This window comes from Macaca mulatta, chromosome 6, assembly GCF_049350105.2.
Source record: "Macaca mulatta isolate MMU2019108-1 chromosome 6, T2T-MMU8v2.0, whole genome shotgun sequence".
Classification (NCBI taxonomy): Eukaryota; Metazoa; Chordata; class Mammalia; order Primates; family Cercopithecidae; genus Macaca; species Macaca mulatta.
Genome location: NC_133411.1, coordinates 6,497,811 through 6,516,987, shown reverse-complemented (window position 1 = coordinate 6,516,987; position 19,177 = coordinate 6,497,811). Strand labels below are relative to the sequence as shown.

General features: G+C 43.5%; 1 pseudogene; it reads left to right on the top strand.

Moving 5' to 3' along the window:
• The first annotated feature begins 298 nt into the window (after positions 1–298).
• Positions 299–18,313, top strand: LOC100425861 (dol-P-Man:Man(5)GlcNAc(2)-PP-Dol alpha-1,3-mannosyltransferase-like; annotated as a pseudogene).
• The last annotated feature ends 864 nt before the right edge of the window (positions 18,314–19,177 follow it).

Here is a 19,177-nt window from a genome sequence, read left to right as displayed (position 1 = left end):
ATGGGGTAATTTATAAGAAAAAAAAGAGGTTTAATGGAGTTAAGGAACCCAGTTCCACATGGCTGGGGAGGCCTCATCATCATGGTGGAAGGTAAAAGGCACGTCTTACATGGCAGCAGGCAAGAGAGAATGAGAGCCAAGCAAAAGGGCTTTCCCCTTATAAAACCATCAGATCTTGTGACACTTACTACCACGAGAACAGTATGGGGGAACCACCCCCATGATTCAATTATCTCCCACTGAGTCCCTCCCACAACACGTGGGAAATATGGGAGCTACAATTCAAGATGAGATTTGGATGGAGACACAGCCAAACCACATCAGCTGGGGACCACTCTCAGCATCCAGGGGCTCCCAAGAATCCTGCCACGTGGCCTCTCACAGTCCTTCCTACAGGACAGCAGCCTTCTTACACAAGTCAGCAAGAGAGTCTCTCTTGCCCCCACCTGCTAAGGCAGAATCTCACATCAGATGTAACCATCACATTTGCTGTATTCTATTATCTAGAATTACATCACCAGCCCCTTTATGCTCAGGGGAGTGAATTATCCAAAACATAGATCACTGGGGAGGGGTGACCTTAGGTGTGTCTGCCACATCACCTAAGAGCATACGAAACATCTCTCTCATTTCTTCCATTTCTTGAGCTTTTAAAAAATTACTAAACGAATAAACAGACAATTTAGGTTGCATGAATGAATACAAAAAAGAACATATTATCATTCCTAATAATCACAATTTCTACCACAAAGATGATCACTTGTAACGCTTGCATGTATGTACTGGACCAGTTTTTATAAACCTTCCCAGCTATGGGCTACTGCTCAACGGGACTGATGACTCTTCAGACGTATGGTCTGGGACCAGCCACATCCTTGCAGGCCACCAAGAGGAGGCATCCATCTCCGCAGACGAGAGACGAGCTCTGGGCTCCTTCTGCGCCTTCACAGTGAAGGCCATTGCTCAACAGGGTACATGGATCCCTGTGCTGCCCTAGATATGACAGTTTTTAATTTTTGACTTTTCACCCTGTAATGGGGGTTAAGGGCAGTGCTACTGGTATCTAGTAGGTATAGCCTAGGGACATTGCTAAATACCCTACAATACTGATCATGTGAGCCAATTCTCCTAATAAATTCCCCTTCATGTATACATCCATCTTATGAGTTCTGTCCCTTTAGAGAGCCCTGACTAATACACAGGCCATGGTCAGATGGAGTGCTGTCCAGAAATGGGTGTAATTCTGTGATTGAATGTCTTAATTAATTGTCTTGGAAGATGGGAGAAATAGAGTGAGGCTGGTGCTACCATTGGTGAAAATACACTTTGAAACAAATACACTGTGGCCTCCGAACACAAAAAATTGTCCTGCCTGACATGTCAATAGTGCCAGGGTTGAGAACACTGGCCCCAACCTTGCACAAGTGTGTGAAGTTCAAGACACTGTGGAGGTTTTTCTTGTCTTGTTGTGTTGCTGTTTACAGAGGTGTTCTTTTCTCTCCCCATCATACTTCCCAGTTCAGCCCCATAGAAATGGATTGAGAGAGTGAAAGTCACTGATCTCAAAGAATCTACAGAATTCAGCATTTTGAAAATCACATAGCAATTTGGGGTAGGCATTCACATGCACTAATAAACCAGGCAAACATCCGACTCCCAGGATAAAGTGACGGAGAGCAGTAGAAGGCTTGTTCAGCCTTAAGGACTAAGGGGAAATTCATGCTATGAAGTGCAGGACCAGCACAGACCCAGAGGAGGGGATGCAGCCTGGAGCCAGCAACCCGGCGCCTCCTTCTCCCCAGGATGCAGTGCTGACTGATCCCCGGATGTCCGTGGTCACACGTCCCAGGTCCTGAGAGCCCTTCAAAGGTGGACAGTTCTTTGGGAATTTTAGGACGCAGCACTTGAAGAGAGGTTTACCTCAACTTTCCTCCTGGGAGCCCGTGATCATTTGAAAGTAACAGAAGAGAGTTGTCAGGCTGAGCAAACAGTTTCAACAGGCACTTGGTGAGAATGGGAAGCATCCCTTCATTGCGAAATCGCGGGGACAGAGGAGGAATTCACGGGATCAGAGCACTGAGAAACTCCAGAGGCTTCTGGTTCACCGCCCTGATTCCACAGATGAGGATCAGAGGCAGAGGTGGAAGCTGGAATGGACAAGCCTGCCCACTCCTCGGCTCTCCATGGCTCTGTGCTCAGTCTGTTTCTGCAATTTGACATGAGGCCTGGCCCTCGGGAAAGCGCGGGGCCTCACGTCCTCCCTGTGCTGCTCTGAGGTGGAGCCTTCTCAGGGTCAGCCCAGCTCTGGAGCACCTCTCCAGCTGGGTCACCAAAGCTGTCTGGTCCCAGGGCGGTGCTGAGTGACAGGCACGCCAGCCAATCCAATTGGCCATTTCATACCTAATGCATCTAACTGATAAAGATTTAACGCCCTGTCTCCAAGACACAGGCTTTACACAAACAGCTTTAACGACCTCTTCACTTAGAGACCAGACTCCTTAGTGGTGAAACCTCAGGCATCCATGCAGGATGTAAGAAAGCTCCTGTACATACGTGAACTGGGAAGTGTGTAGAAGAATAAATACTGTAATAGGTAATAAAATGTATGTATTTTTATTTATATGCTACTTTCTCTTTCTCCCTCTCTCTGTATATATACATACATACAAAAATGTATTCATTCTCTGGAAAACATGAAAGATGTAATATTCTTTACATCTGAAATTTTAATTAATATATTTTTTCTGATCATATGAACACCGCAAATATAATTTTATAATGTTTTTACTTAACAATAAGTCTTAAACATAAATACACACTGACAATATCATAGTTTTTTTAAAAAAAATCATAATTAAAATGGTTGCAAAACATTCTACTTTAATTTATCCCTCCTAATCCCTAGGGTGGTATATTAGGTGAGGGTTTCTCAGCCTCGGTACCACGGGCAGTTTGGGTCAGCCCACCCTTTTCGGGTACACTGTCCTGGCCACTGCAGGATGTGGCTTCACATTCAGGTCTCTGCCTACTGGATGCCAGAAACATCCCTTCCCCTAGCTGTGACAATCAACACTGTCACCAGACATTGCCAAATGTCCCCTGGAGGACAAAATTAACCTAGGTTGAGAACCAGTGCCTTTTTTTTTTTTTTTGACTATCATCATAAGACAAAGCCACCTAAACTTCCTTGCTGATGTCTCTCCACTTCTATCTAATTCTATTCAGAGGGAAAATTCCTAGAAGTGACATTACTGTTGTAGAAAAGAGGTATTCACTTGAGAACTTTGATATATATTTGCCAAATTTCTGTCGAAGTATCATTTTTAAAAAGTTAAAAACATGACTTTCACACAAACACATACAGAGCAAATGTCAAAGATGTATTTCTCTAATGCAGTGCGACAGCCAGCAGGACAGTGAGGCTGCAGCAGCATGGGGACAGAGTGCAGAAAGAAGTCACAGAAGCCTCGGAAGAAGGTTATTTTCAGTCATACAAGGACACCGTGATGCTCGGGCTGCAGTCCTTTCCAAGTCTACGGGGCGTTGTTCCTTTGTGTCAACACCAGACAAGACTCATGGGCATTGCTGTCAGTGTTCTGTGTGTTATAATACCAGGGACCCTCACATGGCTGTGGTAGATTCTAATCAATAGAAAATAGTAAGTCAAAGCAAAGGCAGTTACCCCTAATGAGAACGTGGAAAGACAGAGCCATCCTTTTGCCTATTTCCAAGTTTTGATTTTTTTTTCTTACATTGTCTTCCTGAAATTTTAAAATTTACCCTCCCTTCAGCTGACTCAGTTCCCATAACCAAACCAGCAGGAAGGATTATCACTCATTTTTATTATACCCTATTGGACAGATAACTCATTATTTGGTTTCCATTTATTCAATTACCAGTGAGGTCAAATATATTTTCACATATTTATTGGCCATTTCTGTTTCAGTTTACTTTGCCTATTCCTGTCTTTTGTCCATTTTCCTTTTGGGGAATTCAACTTTTTCTTATTCATTTATATCTGTATAACAGTAAACATTTGTCTTTCATAAATGTTGCAAATATTTTTTTTCCATTTTTCTTTGCCTTTTCATTTATGTTTTTCTTTAATATAGAAATTTATATGTAGTCAAATCCTGAAATTATTTTTGTGCTTTCACTTCTGGGATTAGGTAGAAAAGTTCTTTCTTAACCCCAGGATTAAATATTTATTTTATTTTATTTTTTTTAGTGTATTTAGAGGTTATACTTAAATTTGTTTTCCATTTGAAATTTATTTTAAAATAAGATGAGTTGGTGATTAACTTTGTTTTTTCTTTTTACCAAAGACTTAGCAAGTTTTATAGACTTTGTTCTTGAGTAATTCATCTTTTTAAGTCATATTGCTCATATGTTAGTCCCTGCATGTGAGAAGCTATTTCTGGACTGTCTACTCTGTTCCCTTGATCTGCCTATTATCTTGGCCCAAGGCCATACAATATAAATTCCTGTTGATTTATAATATACTTCTTTATCTGGCAGAGCAGGTCTTGTTTTAAATGCCACGTCTTTTATTTGCAAGTAGACAAAGTGTTTATTTTTGTGGAATTTGGATAAGTTAAAAGGTGGGGTTTTTTTTTTAAGGACAGTGATTTTTCATTCTCTTATCTAGCCAAATATTTTCCCCTAAAAATGCCTTTAACTTCTTAGTGAACATGTTGAGGATGTACATTTCCCTGTGCATTGAAGGGCAGTGCCACTCACCTTAAATATTGTTACTAGAGCTCATTTTGTTTGCCCAGAGGGCCTGGAACATTGAGGTCCAAGGACAAACGGGGGCGACGGGTGTCTGAAAGCTGGCAGAGAGCTCTGGGCCCTAGGTGGGGTGCAGGGACTCTCACAGCCCTGCATGATGGAAGGACCAGATCACCTGCTATGGAGAGTCCGCAGATCTTCATTTGTTTGTTTGTTTTCATTAGCTTCTCAACCAGCTCCTCAAAGTGGGTTCCATGGACCACTCCATTTCCATGAGATTCAGCCGAGTGGCTGGAGGAGAGTGCTTTTTGGTTCAGCGAGGGAAAAAGTGCCAGGTTGGATAATACTGAGCAAGTTCCCCCACTGCAGGACCTCTCAGGACCTTTCATCTCTGATATTCTGTGACTCTCCGACAATGTGATGATTATTAGACCTTGGCATCCTGCTTCAAGAAACAACCACCAACATCTCAATGAATGCCCGCCTTCCAAGCATTGCTGCCTGGGAAAGGCTATTTTCCTGGTACTATATTTTTTCAGATAACATTGTGGTAAAAAAAGAAATGTCGGCGATTCCTCAAGGATCTAGAACTAGAAGTACCATATGACCCAGCCATCCCATTACTGGGTATATACCCAAAGGATTATAAATCATGCTGCTATAAAGACACATGCCCACGTATGTTCATTGCGGCACTATTCACAATAGCAAAGACTTGGAATCAACCCAAATGTCCATCAGTGACAGACTAGATTAAGAAAATGTGGCACATATACACCATGGAATACTATGCAGCCATAAAAAAAGGATGAGTTTGTGTCCTTTGTAGGGACATGGATGCAGCTGGAAACCATCATTCTCAGCAAACTATCACAAGAACAGAAAACCAAACACCGCATGTTCTCACTCATAGGTGGGAACTGAACAATGAGATCACTTGGACTTGGGAAGGGGAACATCACACACCGGGGCCTATCATGGGGAGGGGGGAGGAGGGAGGGATTGCATTGGGAGTTATACCTGATGTAAATGACGAGTTGATGGGTGCTGACGAGTTGATGGGTGCAACACACCAACATGGCACAAGTAAACATATGTAACAAACCTGCACGTTATGCACATGTACCCTAGAACTTAAAGTATAATAATAATTTAAAAAAAGAAAGAAATGTCTCCAACAGTGAAAATGAGAATGACCATAATTATTTATACTCATTGACAGCAAGAGTAGGATTTATTCTACCTTTGGTGGCAACTTCTATTTTTATGAGAGTCTTCTAAGCATTTTCTTGACAGTCCTCACCCCTTCCCAATGAGGCATGACGAACAGGCATTGCCACGCCGGTATGGTGAGGAAACCGAGGTTGAGCAGAGACGTTGTGTGGCCATGGCATCTGCTTAGAAGTCTTTATCTGTTGGCTCCAAAACAGAATTTGTAGTTTTCCTTTGCTGCATAAATGTTACCACAAACTTAATTACTGAAACCAATAACTGTTCATTAGTTCATAGATCTTACAGGTCAGAAGTCAGAGTTCAATGAGGCTGGATTTTCTGCTAAAGGTTTTGTGCAGTGAATTTGGGTGCTGGCTGCACATTTTTCATTTCTGGAGCCTCTGGGAAGAATCTGTTTCCGCCTCATGCAGGTTGTTGGCAGAATTCAGTTCCTCCTAGCTGTAGGAATGAGAACTCCAGCTCTTAGAGGCCACCCACATTCCTTGCCACATGGGCCCTTCCACCTTCAAACCAGCAGTAGAGAATCTCCCTCATGTTGAATTCCCGTCACCCTCAAATATCTTTCTTCAGGAAGAGCCTCATCACCTGATTAGATCAGGGCCACCCAGGAAAATCTCTGTATCTTGAAGTCAATTTATTGGATTCATCTGCAAGACTTTGATTTTATCTGCAAGATCTCTTCACAGCAGAACCTAGATTAGTAATTGATTGAATAACTGGGTGACAATTTGTGTATACTGGGGCCCGGGGGAAAATGGAGACTTTCAGGGGCTATCTTAGAACTTTGCCTCCCTTGTTCACTTCATTCTCATTAGGGGCATCAGGACTGTACTTGCTTTAGATCCTTCTTGTGCTACTAGGATGATCCATGTGTGACTGGGGAATCAATGAGTCTGAACAGATTTGTTTTAGTGTGAGTAGAATGCATCCGAAGATGCCAATGAGGACAACCTGGAACAGTCTTTGTGTCTGACAAAATGCATTCCCTCCTGCCTGCCTCCTGTTCTAGAGATCAAAATAATCACCATTGTTGTTAGAAAGTTACCATTTTATGCATGATTTTAAAAGAGTCCATTTTAGGCTTCCCTGTTGTCTGTGGTTGATATGGTGCTCGATATATTTGGGGCAATGAAATGACAAACAATCGTGGCACTGCTATTCTTGACAGGATGTTAATATAATTCACCTTTTATTTGCCCTCAATGATAAATCAAAAGAAATGACCAACCCCAAATCCTCACACTGAGACATTTGGGTATGAATATCACATCCTTGCACCAGGTCATTGTATTCACCAGGCTGTAGCTGATCGCACTTTCTGAATTCTTGATGGCAAATTTGTAAAAGTTCCTCCGTTTGTAAAGTTTTCAGTGAGATCCCAGCAAGTAAAAACATTAGCCCCAATGGGCTGCCTGGGGTGTATGTGGGTTGATTGCAGCTCCCCGTATTCAGGCAGAGTTGGGAAAGAGGTGCTGGAGAGATGCTGAGGGATTATTCACTCAGCCTCCACCAGCCTCATCTCTGCGGGAACCGTTGGCTGTCCATTGTGACCCGAAGAAGCTGGATTTCCTGTTTCCATGTGAGGCGAGCGAAGCTATCTGGGGACTAGAGAGGAGCCCCACTGCATGGTTTCCTCTGCTGGGGGGCCTGGTCACCAACAGCCTCCCCTTCCCAGTTGTTCCCTCTGAGCTCTGAGGTCATAGACAAAGCCAAGCCCAGAGACAAGGGGCTGAGGCTCATTTTCTTGAACAGATCATATTAATATCATTAAGCTGCCTGGTTTTAATTTTCGACCACTTCCCAACTGTCTACTTAGGAGTGTTTAAAGCCAAACCCATTCATTCTTTCCACCATTTACTGGAGATCGGAGCTGTTTAATGACTGTCCTGTGAGGAGGAAGGGTTACAGATCAGGAACAACCAGAGAGTGATGAGAAAGGAGAATTAGAAGTTGGAAGAGAAAGGCAAGATAATAAAAGTGTAATTTAAAACATCATACTTGCACAATTACCATGGTGGGTTGCTTAACAGGGAATCTAAATTTATCTCATTGCTGAGAGTCCGCTGTGAGAAATAAAATTTAAGAAAATCTGGGGGGCATCCCAGTTCTTCTCAACAACTATATCTAAGGGTTCAGTCCATGGGAAATACAGCTCCAGGGGGATTTAAAGTGCTGCAGCCATCCTGCGCACCCCAGTAGGTCACCAGCCCTGTGCCAAGCTTTGGGATCCAAGCTCAGTCACTGGGCAGCCCTTCTCCCGTAATCTTTGAGAGAGAGCAAGAGGCATGTGACTGGACTGCTCGCATCACAGTGTCTTCTTGTGTTAACAGGCTTTACATCTCAGAGCAAAGGGTGGTGGTGGCTGCTGAGGTCAGCTCTTCTGGTCATCTCCCTGCTTGCCTTCACCTGCCACATACCCACATAGATGCCCACATAGATGTCACTTGGGGATCACCAACATTTCTTCCCTTCATCCACCTTGGCAATGCTGAAATCTTGCACTTCTCAGTAATCAGCTCTGCCACCCACTCCGATCTCAATGCAGGAGGCATCTCTGTGTCTGGAGTTCCCAGTGCTCCAGCTCAACCTGGAGACATCCTATTGGCTCTGTCCCTCTGCCTTCCTCCTTCTGGCCAGGCCAGTTCTGCCCCCAGACCACTGGGGAGGGGACCTCACCTGCCTTCCTGCTCTCCTTCCTGCCCCACTACCGGTGTCTAGTGTTCTCCCAACTGGGAGAAGAGGAGGTTTAAACCCTCAGGAACATTACATTGTGCCCCTGTCAGGGTCCTCCAATGGCTTCCCACTGTGCTTAAAGTAGAATGCATTTCTCTGATGGCCAATGATGATGAGCATTTTTTCATGTGTCTGTTGGCTGTATGAATGTCTTCAGAGAAATGCAAATCAAAACCACAATGAGATACCATCTCACACCAGTTAGAATGGCGATCATTAAAAAGTCAGGAAACAACAGGTGCTGGAGAGGATGTGGAGAAATAGGAACACTTTTACACTGTTGGTGGGATTGTAAACTAGTTCAACCATTATGGAAAACAGTATGGCGATTCCTCAAGGATCTAGAACTAGATGTACCATATGACCCAGCCATCCCATTACTGGGTATATACCCAAAGGATTATAAATCATGCTGCTATAAAGACACATGCACACGTATGTTTATTGTGGCACTATTCACAATAGCAAAGACTTGGAATCAACCCAAATGTCCATCAGTGACAGATTGGATTAAGAAAATGTGGCACATATATACCATGGAATACCATGCAGCCATAAAAAAGGATGAGTTTGTGTCCTTTGTAGGGACATGGATGCAGCTGGAAACCATCATTCTTAGCAAACTATCACAAGAACAGAAAACCAAACACCGCATGTTCTCACTCATAGGTGGGAACTGAACAATGAGATCACTTGGACTCAGGAAGGGGAACATCACACACCGGGGCCTATCATGGGGAGGGGGGAGAGGGGAGGGGGGAGGGATTGCATTGGGAGTTATACCTGATGTAAATGACGAGTTGATGGGTGCAGCACACCAACAAGGCACAAGTATACATATGTAACAAACCTGCACGTTATGCACATGTACCCTACAACTTAAAGTATAATAATAATAAATAAATTTAAAAAAATAATAAAGTAGAATGCAAATGTTCTGACTCCTGTAGGGCCCTACATTGTTTGGAGACCACCTCTTCCACTGCTGCCTTCAAAAGCAGACTCCCCTTTTCACTTACCAGGACTTTAGGGGCCTTTTCAGGCACTGGGCTTCTGTTCGGAGCACACAGCCTCCCCTCCAGATCTTCCCACACAAGGCACAAGTCTCTGTTCACATGCACTTCTGCGGAGAGGCCCTGCATGGAATGGAAGTTTAGTAAGACAGCGGTCTCACCAGGTTGGCACAGGGCAATTGGTCAAATGTGTGGAAAATGAATAAAGATGGAGATGAGTAACTTCCCTGATATTTCAGAAGGTTTCACCATTTAAGCGAAGAACTAAGATAGGTTTTAGCTCCTAAGGTCAGTTTATTTTATTAACAGTGGGCCGGGTTCCCTCTTCCAAGCAGTATAGGAGCTTCGGGAGGTGCACGGTCCCATATGAGGGTCATTAGCCATGTGCAGTGATTGAGATATACATTTAAATTAATTAGCATGAAATATAATGAAAAAAGACTCAGTTCCTCAGTCACATCCTTGACATTTCGTTTCAAATGCTCCGTGGTCACATGTGGCCGGTGGCTACCAATTGGGAAGTGCAGGTGTACAATGTTTTTGTCATTGTCACCAGTTTGATTGCACAGAGCTGTCATAAAATGTTGCTAAAGGCATTGTTATCCTCTCTTAAGAACTTCAGTCCGCTGGGAAAGGAAAGGTGAGTCAACACCATCTAATAAGTCCCTGGTAGATGTATGAATGGCTGCTCAGGATGCCCAGAGGCCAAAGGGGCCTGCAGTTGCTGACTTCTGAGCCAAGTCTTCAAGGAGGACCAGGAGTTATCAGGTAATGAAGAGTGTAGGAGATTAGAAGCTGACCTTATTAAGTATCTTGAAAGTAAATACAAATGTAAAAGCATTCAGAACAAGATATAAAGGTCTTAGTGTGTTTGTGTGTTTGCTTGCCCATTCTTCTCTCCTCTCTTCCTTACAGATTTTGTTTAAAATCAAAGAGCATGCCTCTTTTGTTCCTTGTTGAGATTGACATATATAGAAGTTTATAACAGAAAAGTGCTGGGGAGCACTGGGCTAAGTTACACGGCATAGCAGCAGCTTAACTTGCATTTGGGAGATAGAGATGGAGGAAGATTGTGTGAGGTGCTGTCTTAGTCCATGTGGCTAATATATAAAGAACAGAAATGTATTTTGTCATTGCACTAGGATCTGGGAAGTCTAAGATCAAGGTTTGGTGTCTGATGAGGGCACAATCTCTGCTTCCAAGATGGGCTTTGTTGCTGCATCCTTAGGAGGGGAAAAATGCTCTGTCCTCACTTGGTAGAAGGGACAGAAAGGCAAAAAGGGCCGTAAGCTCATTCTCTTCAGCCCTTTCATAAGGTACTAATCATCATGAGGGTGGAACCCTCTTAATTACCTCCTAAAAGGCTCCACCTTCTACTTCCACCACAGTGGAGATTAAGTGTCAGTATTAATTTTGGATGGGACACTATATTTTCATACAAATAAAAATTCTCAAGAGGGGAGTCAGAGTCTTAGATTTCTGTACATGAGATGCTCCTGTGATAAGTAGTGGTTTCAGTGTTAGGATGGGGTTCCTCAACAAACTTGGGTGCTCTGTGCACTCACAATGTTAATGGCTTAGCCTTCTCCCCTGGGGGAAGCTTACTTGGCATTCTCTCCAATTCACATGATGTCAGTTATTTCCTTGCCAGGGTAAATGGTTATTAGCCCACCTGATACTCAAGAGTTTCAACTCTCCACACCTTCTACCTGCTTTCCCTTTGTGACTTTGCTTTCTGGTGTCCATGATTCAGTTCCCTAGTGGACAGGCAGGAAGGTGAAGTTTATGCAACCATTTCACATCCAGGTCTTTGTCCCTCTCCCCTCTCCCCCAGCAGCTGGTAGAATGCTTCCCAGTAGCAGGCACATACCGTATGAGTACATGATGTTTCAAGTCACAAATGAATAGATGTTTTCCTGGTTGGAGGCCCCAGTGCTTGACTGGGCTTTGGTATTGCCCTTGTTATCCTAAGCCCCATTCCTGAGACTGTGGATAGTAGAGAAATAAGATAGAGGACTTCCAGATTCCTTGAGAGGCTCCAGAAATAATCCTATGGATAGTCCTACTTGGATTTCCCAGAATCTGTGTAAGGAGGGGGTGGCAAAGGAGAGAAGAGAGGTGGTGGCATGCTGAATAGACCTCTTGGGGTCAGTTGATGGAAGGAGAAAGGGAGTATGGAACTGATAAGAGACTCTGAAACTGCTCACCCAGAGCGCAAGTGGGAGGAACAACTACCTCCACATCCAACTCCCAGACGTGTCTGTGCTCATCATTAGAAAAATGCTGACAGTGGCAGCACATCTACACAGATAAGACGGCTTTTCCTTGCCCAGTCTGCGTGGGCCATTTTTCACAGCTTTTGGAGGCTGCAATTGCTGCCACCATATGTTGTGCTGGAGACGATGCAGCCAGCTGAGCTTCATGTGGAATAACTGTTGGCAGCTACGCCAACTTTAAATTGATATTAATGTCAAGTTTGCTTTTTATAGTTTTCCTGAAGGTTTTAACAACAATAGGCCAAGGCAAGTTTCATGGTACCTGAACCTGAATCAGGCTCACATTTTTCTGATGTGTATTTAATTCGGTTTTGGCACAGAGTCTGTGTTTTTCTTGGGTTTTACATCATTTATGAGGTTGCATGGATACACTCTAACAAAACATCATCCATAATCAAATGAGACTCACAGAAGAAAGAAGTGCATGCCAATTCCGACTAATCTTAGCCTTTATGGGAATAACTATTTGCTATAAATGATTAGCCAAACATCTGTGTCAACACTTTCTTAGCAGCAGATAGAGATGTTGTTAACCGCCACATTTACAATGATATTTCTAGCTCCATGGAGGGGGAAATGCTCTACCACAAACAAATCTGTCAACTAAGCCCTTCTAAGTAAAATCTACTCTACTAATTAACTGTAATAATGAAAGGCATGGATGTTAGTGTGGTGTGTGTGTGTGTGTATGTGTGTGTGTGCGCCTCTAAAAGTTTTGCCTTATTTCACACTAAACATTTTAATAAAATGACTCCAGTCACTCTCGTATCACCCTATGGGGTCATTTTAGGAAGAAAATTAATTTTTCCCCAATATACAGCGGCACATGGTCCTATCCCTCCTTTAATCCAGGCATCACCCATCATTTGCTGTGTTGAAAAGAGGCATATATATTCTTCAAGCATAGTTTAGGTGATTAAGTATGGCAAAAGTTTAATAATTGAATCCATAGTAAAATATTTGTACAAGAGTCAACATCTGCACCTAATCGTTCTATACATACGTGATGGTTTTGAGCTTATTGTGGGAGACATATTTCTTTTGGTGATTACAAACACACATCTGCTGTTTTAAAGCACACTTTTGCTGCTGTGAGGGCATGGGGTGGGGACTGTGTGGGCTATGCCCTGGCAGGAATGTCTTCCCTTCCGTGTGGAGTCTGGTGATCTGTTCATTTGGTTTTTATCTTCTGTCTGCGGAGTGGATATTGAATGAAAATGAAATGAGATCTGCGCACATTGGTGGCTAGACAATTCATTTTCTCAAATTTAGAGACAGTCATAAGATGTAATTCATGAAAAACCCGGACATTGTTTATAACCTGGGGCAAGGCCGACACTTCTTTTCTGTGTTTTCGTGCACTGGCGAACTCAATGCAAATAGGGCATTTCAATTACATCTGAATCAACTGAAAGCACCCATTGATGTTGGGATAAGTGACCGTCTCTGGCCGTCTCTGTTTTATCAGCTGCGTCCTCTGTGGGCATGTGAGGCTTTCCAAAGCCCTCAGAGGAGGCCAACATGAAACCTTTGAGTCATCAGATCAACTAGAGACAAATACCTTCAGTTTAATAAAATGAAGTTTGAAATAAAATGAGTTTTTCTTGTAAAATATCTGTCCCTGTTGAATTTGGCTTCCTTTTTTAGACCCCAAACTTTGGTATGGGAGAGCAAGGGACAGAAACAGAGGAGTGGAGATATTTCAGTCTTAGATTCCAGTGGTTCTTTGAATTAGTAATGGCACACGAATAGAATCCAGTTTCAGATTTGGTCTCATTCTGGATAAGCAGTTTTATCTTTTTGTTTCCTTAAGTCTGCCTTTTTGCTTTGTAAAAGTTCACCTATGAGGCAAGTTATCAGGCAGTTAAACTAGAGTAAACAACTCAAGTACATGTAGGTAAGAATCGGTGCAAAAACTCCTTTTGAACTTCTGGGTTGCTCAGGAGAAAGCAGAGGTTCGTGGTAACTCCCACTACCTCCACATCACACCAACCTCAGCCTGGCACTCTGGATTTACCCCACGTGTGTCCAGTGAAAAGCCTTCGATTGTCCTGGTTTTTGTAAATTTAACTAGGAAAACAATATTACCTTTACTGAGAGGACTATGTAAACCAAAAATTATCTAAGTCACATCCGAATCAATTTAGAGGTTTATTTTGCCAAGGTTGAGGATGTGTCCAGGAGAAAGAGACACAGGTCACAATAGCATTTGTGGTCAGGGCTTTTTCCAAAGAAGGTTTTGAGGACTTCTATATTTAAAGGGCAAAGAGTGAGCAGCAAGGGAAGGAGGAAAAGAAGGGGAGGAAGGTAGACGATGAGTTGAGTGTTACATTCTAGTGAGGCTTTGATTAGCACTGGCTGAGTCCACGTTTTATATGTGAAAAGAGGGGTTAGAGAAACAGTTAATTATGCATTTGTAAATCTGCACTTGTAAATCTGCATTCAGTAAGTCCTCATTTTATACAGGATAAGGTAAACACAGAGTAGAGGAAGAAGTCAAATATGTATTTGTTTCAGAGTGGGCAGAGGGAGGGGGCATTCTAGTCTTGTTTTTATCCCATGCCTGTGAAGATAAGCTACTACTTTACACTGTCAGGTGAGATTCCGTAGAACTCTGCTTTAGGGTTATGGGTTATGAGGGGGATATGTATTCTGAAATATTTGGGGGCCCATACAAAATTTCCATGTGAGCAATTTGTGAGGGAGGCTCACCTGGGGAGATATGTGGCCTTCTGTCATTGCAGCCATCTGTGTGGGAACAAAAAGGAAGGCAAGTTTTCTTCTTTTCTTTTCTTTTTCTTTTTTGCATGCCTTAGTTACCAAGCTTAACTTTCTTCTTGGCATAATGAGTTTGGGGTGCAAAGATTTTATTTTCCTTTCACACCTAAAATGGACAGAAGAGATTATTGGTTTTTATTTCATTTCAAAGTTGGCACATCTGGCGGCCAGGAGATATGGGGCTCTACAGTTGGGTGGGCCCTGACCTTCTTCCTGGGCCATCCACAGCATCACAGGTGTTCATTAGCCCTGCATTTCTAGCTTGAAATTCAAGTTCTAGCAGAAGGTCAACTCAGTAAGTCTTCATGGAAGCAGATTTATGTACCCGCACCAAATCTGCAAGGGGACAAAAATGTAGTGACGAAAGATGCTCAGATGCTCAAAGAAGTTTTATTGCAATGGAAGTAGTCCATGTTTTTTCTCCATGTATTTCTCCTACATCTCCCAAATCTGTTGGACTTCTTCCCTCCTGTGCTTGTGACTTTACTGGAGGATGGTTGGGACAGTTTGACGGGGGCAGCAGCCTCCACAGACTGTGTGTTAGGAAGACGAGGTTGACTGTTGAGCTCTGCTATGGCTCAAAGCACCTAGTGGCCCTAAGCACCCACTACCCCTTGCCCCTTTCTCAGGTCCAGCACATCTCAGAAGGCTGGCATGTCAGACACCTGCATTCAGAGTACATTTAGAGTACACACTAAGTGTGCTAATAAATTAAGCTGACTAAATGCTACTGCTCTACTCCCACATCCCTTACTTTTGAAAATACTATTTATTGCAACAGACAGGTGGCCATTTGAAAACACATATTCTTTCTTGTCCCAGGTGGATTAATCACAACTTGTAGACAGAACCCAAGATTGCTTGCTTTTGAAAGATTTCCTCTGGCCCTGTAATTTTTACACTCAAAAGGCAATTTTCATTAAGGCTGTACTAGTCCATTTTCAAACTGTTATGAAGAAATACCCAAGACTGCATAATTTATAAAGAAAAAGAGGTTTAATGGACTCACATTTCCACATGCCTGGGGAGGCATCACAATCATGGTGGAAGGCGAAGGAGAAGCAAAGACACATCTTACATGGCAACAGGCAAGACAGTGCTTTCAGGGAACTTCCCTTCATAAAACCATCAGATCTCGTGAGGCTTATTCATTATCATGAGAACAGCATGGGAAAAATCTACCTACGAGATTCAGTGACCTCCCACCGAGTCCTTCCCACAACATGTGGGGATTACAGGAGCTACAATTCATGATGAGATTTGGGTGGGGACACAGCCAAAGCATATCAAAGACTTACTTTGTTATTCTGGAAACTCAAAGTAAAAGCTGATTCACTTGAGTGTGAAATGAGAATTAACTTGCCTTTTAAGACTTTTTGTAAATTAATTGAAACACTAGGGCTTTAGCAGAAGTCTGGGGTGGGACAATGATGAAAATGAATATAGTGCTCATTCAGCAATTGAAATAATTTAAAATCAGTCCCAATAAGTTCATTTACTTTCCTGATTAAGTACTGTCATTGTTTAGCAGACCCTGAAGAAAAAATTCACGTTAGTGATACTCCTGCTTTGGTGACCTTAAAATGTATAATTGACCTAGAAGTTCTTGATGATGAGTCTCTTTTGGGGGCAATCTTTTTGGGCTTTGGTTTTTACTCGGAGATTCGTCTGGTGACATTCTTAACCATTTGAGTGCTTTAGAAGGGTACATAGATCAATTCGACCCACTGAAACAAGTTGCTTTTGAGTCAAATCTGTACTGCATCTGCCCATGTTCTCTTTCTTTTCCTTCCCTCCTTCCTTCCTTCCTTCCTTCCTTCCTTCCTTCCTTCCTTCCTACCTTCCTTCCTTCCTTCCTTCCTTCCTTCCTTCTTCTTTGAGATGGAGTCTTGCTCTCTCACCCAGGATGGAGTACAGTGGTGCAATCTCGGCTCACTGAGTGCAGTGGCACAATCTTGGCTCACTATAACCTCCACCTCTCAGGTTCAAGCAATTCTCCTTCCTTAGTCTCCCAAGTAGTTGGGATTACAGGCACCCGCCACCACACCTGGCTAAATTTTGTATTTTAGTAGAGATGAAGTTTCGTCATGTTGCTCAGGCTGGTCTCGAACTCCTGACCTCTGATGATTCCCCTGCCTCGGCCTCCCAAAGTCTTGGATTACTGCACCTGGCCCTGTCCATGTTTTCTCAAACCTGGCTCACCTGGATGTGTGGCTGTCTTTCTCCTTTCCCTGCACATCCTGTGCCAGTTCCTCTATAGGTACCTGAATGACTGTTATTACGAAGTCTGAAAATTAGTGAAAGACACAGAAATCGACCAGAAGGCCTACGTGGCCCAGGTGGAAGGTGTCATCAGTGGTACCTATGACTAGACCCAGCTGTGGGATGACAGTGGACCACTTGTGTACCCAGCTGGTTTTGTGTCCAACTTTATGGGGCTGTTCTATGCCCCTGGGCCGAGGCACTGACATTCACATGCCCAAAATATCTTTGCTGTGCTCTACCTGGCCACCTTGCTGCTTGTCTTCTTGATCTACCACCAGACCTACAAGGTACCTCCCTTCGTCTTGTTTTTCATGTGCCACGCCTCCTACTGTGTTCACTCCACCATTGCGGGAAGTCAGAGACCCCGAACGAACCTTTGTGCTGTGACTCTTCTATGACTCAGCGCCCTCAGTATCAGCCTCCTGCTGGCCCAGGGCTGGGGCTGAGGCTGCCGGTGTTCCAGCCTGGCAGCCTCTGTGAAGATGAATGTGAGGCTCTGCGCCCCTCGGTTGCTGCTTCTTCTCCTCACACGGTTTGGCTCCCGTGGGGCCCTCCGCAAGCTGGGCATCTATGTTGGCCTTCAGGTGGTGCTGGGGCTGCTCTTCCTGCTGGAGAAGCCCACTGGCTACCTGTCTCGCTCCTTTGACCTTGGCCGCCAGTTTCTATTCTGCTGGACAGTGAACTGGCGCTTCCTCCCAGGGGCTCTCTGCCTGCACTGTGCCTTCCACCTGGCCCTGCTAGCCGCCCACCTCACCTTGCTCTTGCTGTTTACCCTCTACTGGTGGCACAGGATGGGGGAATGTGTCTTGTCCCTGCTGAAGGATCCCTCCAAAAGGAAGGCTCCACCCCAGCCCCTCACACCCAGCCAGATCGTTTCTACCCTCTTCACCTCTAACTTCACTGGCATCTGCTTCAGCTACCCCCTCCACTACTAGTTCTACATCTGGTATTTCCACACACTGCCCCACCTCCTGGGGACCAGGACTGCACACTGGCTCACACACCAGCTCAGGTTGCTGGGGCTGGGGCTCATGGAGCTCTCCTGGAACGCACACCCCTCCACACCCTGCAGCTCTGCTGCCCAGCATGTGTGCCATGCTGTCCTCTTCCTGCAGCTCTGGCTGGGCCTGCAGCTGTTCCCCAAGAGCATCCAACACAGCAAGAAAGTTCCCTGAAATCCACCCCTTTCCCTCCAGTGCACACTCAGGACCTGGGGATAGACTCTGCCCTTCCAAATAAACCTTGCCAAGTCCAATATATATATACATACACACACACACACACACACACACACACACACACACACACACACGGACTTCCTCTCTATATATAGAGGGACTCACACAGGACGTGCAGGGAAAGGCGACAGGCAGCCACACATCCAGTCAGAATCACTGGGACTTTTATGTATCCCGATCAGCAATGCTATGGCTACAACATTGACACAAAGGCACAGAAGGAAGTTGAGTTCACAGGAGTACACAGGGATCTTGTATTATTTGCTGGATTCATTCATTTGTATAAAATATGCTAATTTTACAGGAGTTGGTTTCCAGCTTTTGGACCAAATTTTGAACATTCTAAACTGGTTAATTTGAGCCTTTCGAAATTACAAATTTTTCTATATATTTTTAGAATATCTTCTTTTGATTGAGTCACTTATATGTTTGTATTCTTAGAATGAGTGATAGCTAAGTAATTGAATTTACATGCTCTATCATTCTAGTTTAAATATTCAGTTTAGTTTTGATATAAAAAAATACATGAACTATGAGTGTTTGAAGTTTATTGTCTAAAAAATTTAGCTGCATCCTTTCCTTGGTATATCGTCTTTAATTTTTAAGCTCAAAAAGGCCCAGAAAAACATGCTTTCAATAATGCCTTATTGATTTTTTAACTATCTAAAAATACATAAAAATGTTTGGTTAAAATAAACCAAAGAGTTGTTGAAATGTCTTTGCTTTCAGTTGTTGTTCACTTGTAAATCTATCCAAAAGAGATAGAATGGGAGGAGGGAAGGATAAAAAGAAGAGAAGAGAGTAAAATTAGACCATCAACTAATTACACAATTAATGATTTAACTACAATTGGAATAATGTGCTGGAAATTAATGAGGTGAATGGAAGAAATATGTACAAGAATATGCCT